General features: G+C 31.5%; 1 pseudogene; it reads left to right on the top strand.

Moving 5' to 3' along the window:
* Window positions 1-1,103: 1,103 nt before the first annotated feature.
* On the top strand, window positions 1,104-3,957 carry LOC120215936 (annotated as a pseudogene).
* Window positions 3,958-8,798: the final 4,841 nt, after the last annotated feature.

The raw sequence follows: 8,798 nt of genomic DNA, 5'->3' as shown, positions 1-8,798 counted from the left end.
ATTATAAATATATCACTCAGTTAAAATAAATTATAAATAAGTCACTCAATTAAAATGTTGTTATAAATAGGTCACTCAATCATTAAAATTTAAAAAACGTTGAATGTACCCCGGTATAATAATATTTTAGTCCCCAAAACTTATACATTATATTAATTTTATTCTAATTTGTAACAATTCAATAAATTTAACATTTCTTCATCTTTAAAAAATCATTAATATATTATATTTTATCATAAAGCAACAATACATTATTGTTAAATTGTTATTATACCAAGAAAGTAACATGAAATTAATATATTATTTTTTTGAAAGAAGAAAAAATCAATTTAAGAGAAGAATAAAGATAAAAATGATAAAAAAAATATAAAGGATTAAATTTATTTAATTATTTAAACTAGGACTAAATTCATAAACTGTATACATTTTAAAGACTCAAATTGTTAATATGCTAGGTCATGTACTCAAGTAATTATTTCATCTGATATTTAATGACACATTGAAATGTTTATAATAATATTTTAATTGTTTAACTTCTTTATAACATTTTTTAAAATAGTGATATATTTGGTATCAAGCTCATAGTAAGTGACATTGTCCGTAATTTACCCTTGAAAAATAAGACCAGTGGGTTGTTTTTAAAATCAATGTCTGACGGCTACCCATGTTGTGAACCATTTGCCATGTTTGGTGGTCTGAAACTGTGATCAGATAAGCCAATCAACCCAATTTCCTGGGCAGTTTCACCAGTATTTTTCCTCCGGCAAATCCTTGTAAAGCTAAAAAATACTTATGCTCTTTCACCATTGGAAAATCTGTGTGTGTTTCTTTAACATTTTGATCCAAATAGAATCCGATTCCATTACCATTGGAAATAGCTTGAAAATCTCCAAAAGCAGCTCCATGTGGAAGTAGTGAACGCATTAAACTGGCTACCCCACCTTAGATTTACAACCCCAGAAGTAAAATAACAAAATCCATTATCAAGTGGTTGGTGTTCATTTCAAAAGAAACAGACAATAAGAGAGTAAATATCAGTTATTTCAACCCCATCATTACCTTGTCGGTGGTCTTCTGTTTCTAACCACTGTCTGCAGCAAGTTCTCATCTAGCTATTTTCTGTGTAAAAACCAGGAAAGTTTGAAGCTTTTTCCATGGAGTTTTTACTGATGTTTTGTCTTTCATGGAGTTTGTTTCTCTCATGCTACTCTCAATTGCAAACATCTCAAAGCCAAGTCCTCCTTCAGTTAAAGAAGCATTTGGAGTACCCGAAGCAACTCGAGACATGGTACGATAGAAAAACAGACTTCTGTTCATCACCGTCTGCAAATCTGAACATCTCGTGTGAGTTCAACTCGGTCACCGAGCTCAAAATCATGGGAGATAAGCCTGCAACTAAGGTTAGTGATGATTTCGCCGGTTTTCCATTACCAAACAGAACTTTATCAGAAACCTTTTCGATGGATTCTTTTGTCACAACTCTTTCAAGGCTCTCAAGCTTGAAAGTTCTCAGTTTAGTCTCTTTTGGGAATTTGGGGTCCTCTCCCTGATAAAATCCACAGGTTATCCTCACTTGAATACCTGGATTTGAGTTCAAATTTTCTCTTTGGTTCAATCCCTCCCAAGATTTCCACATTGTCCAAGCTTCAAGCTTTTGTTTTGGATGATAACATGTTTAATGACACAGTTCCGAGCTGGTTAAACTCTTTCCCAAATCTCACAATTCTCCGCATGAACAACAACAGATTGAAAGGTCCATTGCCAGATCTTAGCAGCTTAAAAAATCTGAAACTGCTTGATATCTCATTCAATATGTTAACCGGTAAGCTTCCTGCTGGATTTTTCTCGTTACCAAACATCAGTCACTTGAATTTAGCATCGAATGCATTAAGTGGCTCCATTTCGGACAATCTAAACTGTGGGAGAAACCTCGAGTTCGTCGATATATCAAACAATAGGCTAAGGGGGAGCTTGCCTTCTTGTTTGAACTCTGAAACTAGAGTTATTAAGTTCAGTGGCAATTGTTTGTCCATTGCTGGACATCATCAGCATCCAGGATCATATTGCAGAGATTTTGAAGTTCATGTTTATAAGAGGAATGGTGGTGGCAAAGGCGTAGGTATAACGGTGAGTCTCATTGTTGGAATTGCTTTTGGCTTTGGTCTTTTGGCTGTCGGCTTTCTCGTTGTGTGTCGAAGATACTGCCCTCGAGCGATATCGGAGCAGCATTTGCTGCAGAAATCAGGACCAGACAACTCAACAGCTGGGTTCTCGTCTGAGATTCCAACCAATGCAAGTAGGTTTTCAATATTCAATCAAAAATAGTTTTTCCAACTCTTTATTTACCATGAAGTACTTATGTCGGACACATTCATATCCTAGTCCGAGTATGTTATCTATGAGAAAAATTGATGAATATTTTCCCCTTTGATTGTTCTTCAGGATATGTTTCCGAATCTGCCAAGTCGGGAGCACAAATTCTCCCAACTTGTCGATCATTCACGTTGGAAGAGTTGAAGGAAGCTACGAACAACTTCGATAACTCGGCTTTTCTCGGTGAAGGTACATATGGAAAGGTAAAATCTAGATTCAAGAACTCTACATTACATTAATCTCCATGAAAACAATATCCATCACTGAATCTCCTCTTCAATCCTTTCACAGTTTTTTAAAGGGAGATTAGAGAACGGAACCGAAGTAGCTATAAGATGCCTGCCGACATCGAAGAAATACTCGATTCGAAACCTGAAACTCAGGTTGGAAATGCTGGCAAAGATCCGACACCCACATTTGGTTTGCATTTTGGGGTACTGCATCGAAGTTAAACAAGATGATCATTGCAATGTAAACAGAGTCTTCCTTGTGTTTGAATATGTTCCTAATGGGAGTTTCCAATCTCATCTCTCCGATAATTTTCCCGGAGAGGTTCTCGATTGGCCTGAACGATTAGCGGTTTTGATTGGCGTTTGCAAGGCAGTGCATTTCTTGCATACCGGAGTTATTCCTGGTTTCTTCCACAATAGATTGAAGGCAAATAACATCTTGATCAATGAACATCGGTTGGCAAAGTTGAGTGACTATGGCCTGTCAATTATCTTAGAAGAAACCGGCAATTATGCGGTAAGTGTAGGGCATAACCGAGATATATGAGCTCGAAAATTACTCGGAATCAGCTCTGATCCGGGTACTTTCAAGCTCATCTTCGAGGAATCGAGTGAGACTAGTTTGAACTCGGCTTGAGCATCATGAAAATTGAGCTTACATATTAGTTGGTAAACTGAACAAGCTTAATTAAGTCTGATCGGGTGGAAACTCGATTGAACTTCGAGTCATACTCAGCTCGATTCGATTACACAAGAGTCTAATTTATTCATTTCTTTGTTTCAATTGACTGCAAAACTTACGTTCACATTCTTGTGTTTCAGACAAAAGCAGAGGAACCGAAATCTTGGTAAGAACTAATTTCATTCGATAAATTCATCCTTTATTGTTCAACATCAAGGCGATCAAATCGAATTTTACTCACAATATTCTCAGGCAAACGACGAGATTAGAGGATGATGTTTACAGCTTTGGTCTCATCTTGCTGGAGACGATGTTGGGTCGATCCGTAGCTGCTAAGAAAGAGGCCACTCTTCGAGCTGAACTGGTACGAATGGTGGAATCGAAATCGAACTTCTTATGGTCCGACTTACGTTATCGATTTATTAAATTACAGCTGCAATGACTTTGAAACAGGCATCATTAAGCAAGCAGGAAGGGCGAGCAAGGGTGATGAACCCAGTAGTTTTAGCGACGAGTTCCGAAGAATCAATATCGGTAGTGGTTTGCTTAACAAGCAAGTGCATTTGCCCAGAATTATGGAGCCGTCCATCTTTCGAAGACATCCTTTGGAATTTGCAACATGCGGCACAACTCCAAGCAAGTATTCCCCATGCTTAACAAATTATTCTACCATTGTATATATGTACCTGTAATTCGTTCCAAATAATACATGATTTTTCCCCCTTTCGTAATAAGTTTTTCTTGTGCTCAATTTTAGTTCTAAAATAATAATAATATAGTTTTTTTTATAAAAATTTAATATATTTATGTGGTTAGAAGAAACAACTCCTATCAGTTGCTTGTAATAAGTTTTATAAATTCATATTTTTAATTTTATGCAAGTCTTAATTGAATTATATTTAAATTGATTTGTTAATATAAACTTAAGTTTTCTGTGCTCAATTTTAGTTCTAAAATAATAATATTTTTTTTATAAAAATTTAATATATTATGTGGTTAGAGAAACAACTCCTATCAGTTGCTTGTAATAAGTTTTTATAAATTCATTTTTAATTTTATGCAAGCTTAATTGAATTATATTTAAATTGATTTGTTAATATAAACTTTAAAATACTAATATTTCATTTAATACCTATATTAGAAAATATATTTAAGAATGAACTTTTATATATATATATATATATATATATATATATAAAAGTTCATTCTTGAATATTTCTAATATAGGTATTAAAATGAAATATTAGTATTTTTAAATAGTTATATTAACAAATCAATTTAAAATGAACTTTTATATATATATATATATATATATATATATATTTATTTATTTATTTGTCAAATTGTTTACGAATAATAACCATATTAATATTTATTTACATATTTTATAATTGAATTTAAAAAAGGCAAAAATGCATGGAAGCCCATGTACTTTTAAAAAAACCAATGTGACTTTCGTACTATTTTTTCTCTCAATATGACCCTCTAACTTGAAAAAAAACCCAATGTGACTCTTTTATCAATGTTTTCAGATATTGACCAACAATTTCTTAATTCATGTTGTTATAAATTGGGTAAATTATACAATTCATCACTCAGTTATTTTCTCTTTTCTATTTTGGTCACTAAATTCATCACTCAACTATTTTCTCTCTTCTATTTTGGTCATTAAATTTTAAAAGGTTTTAATTTAATTATTCAACTTTTGAATTGCTCTTATTTTAATCATCATGATTTATTTAATTAATATTTATGTATGATGTGATATTAAATACACCCATTTCAACTAATAATACCAATAGTTACCCATCATTAGGGTTTCTCTACCCATCATAAGGGTTTGTCAGTCGTTGGTCCGTTTTTTCCTTTGTTTTTTAAAATTTTTGTTCTCTCGGGTTGATTTTGATTGGGTTCGTTTGAGGTTGTTTTATCTTGGGGTTGGGGTTAAGATGGGCGATATTACGAAGGAGTTGGAGGTACTAAATTCGGGGGAGGAAGAGAATGAAGCCCTTAAATTAGAGAATGTGGGCGATGCTTCTTTAGTATCTTTTGAAAACTGTTTAGTGGGGAGATTTCTGATGATAGGCGATGTGAATTTTCAGGCAATGAAAACTATGTTAGCAAACGTTTGGCACCCCATTGGGTGTATTTCGATCACGGAATTGGAGGATGGTCGTTACCTTTTTCAATTTTTCCATGAGGTGGATATAGAGAGGGTGTGGAGTGGTGGACCTTGGTATTTTAATTCACATATGTTGATCGTTCACCGAATGGCACCAGATGAAAATCCAGCTATGGTGGATTTAAACAATGTGGAGTTCTGGGTTTGGTATACGATCTTCCTATTGGTTTCATCTCTAAACACATTGTTAAATAGTTTGGAAACTTCATTGGAGCTTTTGTGGAGTTTGATGCTTTGGCAATCACTCTAGGATATAAGGGTTATTTACGTATTCGGGTTAGAGGGTTATTTATACTCATATATAAAGTATCGATACTTGTAATTTCGAAACACATTACTTTACAGTAATAGGTAAATATATAATGGAAACGGTAAAAATTTATCGGTTCAATGATAATGGGCGTAAACATAAAGTATCTATACGTATTATTTAAGTATCGATACTTTTATTCCAGTATGCATCTCAAACAATTTGCACACAAAAAAGTAGCGATACATATATAAAAAGTATCGATACTTAGAATTTCGAAACCTTTTATTTTAAAGTAATAGGTAAATTTACAATGAAAATGGAAAAAATATACCCGTTGAATGATAATAGGCGTAAACATAAAGTATCGATACTTATTATATATGTATCGATACTTTTAGTCCATTATAAATCTTAAACAATTTGCATGCAAAAAGTATCGATACACATATAAACAAATATAAATACTTGTAATTTTGAAAACCTATTTCTTTAAAGAAATAGGTAAATTTACAATGAAAACGGTAAAAATCTACCGGTTGAATGATAATAGGCGTAAACATAAAGTATCGATACTTATTATATAAGTATCGATACTTTTATAACAGTATGCATCTTAAACAATTTGCACGTAAAAAAATATCGATACACATATAACAAGTATCAATACTTATAATTTCGAAACCTATTACTTTAAAGTAATAGGTAAATTTACAATATAAACGGTAAAAATCTATCGGTTTAATGATAATAGGCATAAACATCAAGTATTGATACTTATTATATAAGTATCGATACTTGTATTCTAATATGCATCACAAACAATTTGCACGCAAAAAGTATCAATACTTATAATTTCAAAACCTATTTCTTTAAAGAAATATGTAAATTTACAATGAAAAAGGTAAAATCGGCCGGTTGAATGATAATAGGCATAAACATAAAGTATTGATACTTAATATATAAGTATCGATACTTTTATTCCAGTATGCATCTCAAACAAGTATCGATACTTGTCATTTATGGCTATCATTATACCGGAACACTTTTATTCGTTTACATTGTTAATTTAGCTATTACTTTAAAGTAATAGGTTTAGAAATTCAAAGTACCGATACTTGTTATTTACGTGTGTATCTTCAATTCTTTTTATTATTACTAAAAGATGTATCATTCAATTCTCGAGAATTTTGGTTGCATTTGGTTGCATACATGTGTACCACCAAAATCATAAGTCCAATATGCTACTGATGCTTTAAATGTTTGAGAATCAGATGCATCGCCATCGAGATTTTACATATACATCTGTTTCTACATCAAGTATGTTTTTCTTAGACGATTTCGGTTTACGGTTATCCTATCTTCATGAGCTAGATGAAATTGATTGGATCTGGAATGCATTCTTTCTATATCCAATCTTCTAGCTTGTGCCTCAAAATTATGATGGTCGGGATTTCCCTCGCGTTTCATGTTGGTTGATTGCTCTGAATATATCACAACATTTTATCTCTGAAGCGTTGTTGGCTGATTAGTCAGGATTTTCCGAAGAGTTGTTGATTGCTTCATATCATTTGATAGAAGATTAATGAGTTACAATATTATACACCTACTCCAAGTATCGGCAATATTATTTGAAACATAAATTGCATAGTTTTTGTATCCATACTTACGTTTTGTATCGATACCCATACTACAGTATATGTATTTTCAATATGAGGACTGTTGAAATATCAATACTAGTTATTAAAGTATTGTACACCTACTCCAAATTCCAATATGCTTGTCAAACAATTTGCACGCCAAATGTATCAATACACATTATTAAAGTATCAATTTTTATAATTTCGGCAACAAAGTTTCGATACTTAGAATTTTTAAACGTATTACTTTAAAGTAATATGTAAATTTACAATGTAAACGGTAAAAATATGCCGGTTTAATGATAATAGGCGTAAATATAAGGTATCGATACTTATTATATAAGTATCAATACTTTTATTCCAGTATGCATCTCAAATAATTTGCATGCAAAAACGTATCGATACATGTATAACAAGTATTGATACTTATAATTTTGAAACTTATTTCTTTAAAGTAATAGGTAAATTTACAATGTAAACAATAAGAATCTACCGGTTTAATGATAATAGGCATAAACATAAAGTATCGAAACTTATTATATAAGTATCGATACTTTTATTTCACTATGCATTTCAAACAATTTTCATGCAAAAAAGTATCGATACACATGTAAAGTATGATACTTAGACTTTCAAACCAATTTCTTTAAAGTAATAGGTAAATTTACAATATAAACGGTAAAAATCTATCGTTTTAATGATAATAGGCGTAAACATAAAGTATCGATACATTTTTGTATAGATATCTATACTTTTATTCCAGTATGCTTCTCAAATATTTTGCACGCAAAAAGTATCGATATACATGTACACATTATCAATACTTGTAATTTTGAAACCTATTACTATAAAGTAATACGTAAATTACAATGTAAATGGTAAAAATCTACCAGTTTAATGATAATATGTGTAAACATAAAGTATCTATCGATACTTATTCTATAAGTATCGATATTTTTATTCCAGCATGCATCTCAAACAATTTGCACGAAAAAAAAAATCGATACACATGTATAAAGTATTGATACTTGTAATTTTTGAAACCTATTACTATAAAATAATAAGTAAATTTATAATGTAAACGGTAAAATCTACCAGTTTAATTATAATAGGCGTAAACATCAAGTATCGATAGTCTAGTATGCTTCTCAACAATTTGCATGCAAAAGTATCATACATATGTATAAAGTATCAATACACATGTTAAGTATAGATATTCGGAATTTCGAAACCGATTACTTTAAAGTTATAGGTAAATTTACAATGTAAACGGTAAAAGTCTATTAGTTTAATGATAATAGGCGTAAACATCAAGTATCGATACTTTTTGTATAGGTATCGATACTTTTAGTCCAGTATGCTTCTCAACAATTTGCATGCACAAAGTATCGATACACATGTATAAAGTATCGATACACATGTATAAAATATAGATAAACGG

This window comes from Hibiscus syriacus, unplaced genomic scaffold (genome assembly GCF_006381635.1).
Source record: "Hibiscus syriacus cultivar Baekdansim isolate YM2019G1 unplaced genomic scaffold, ASM638163v2 tig00110156_pilon, whole genome shotgun sequence".
Classification (NCBI taxonomy): Eukaryota; Viridiplantae; Streptophyta; class Magnoliopsida; order Malvales; family Malvaceae; genus Hibiscus; species Hibiscus syriacus.
The sequence above is the reverse complement of the archived record's forward strand: the minus strand, read 5'-3'. Positions and strand labels throughout refer to the sequence as shown.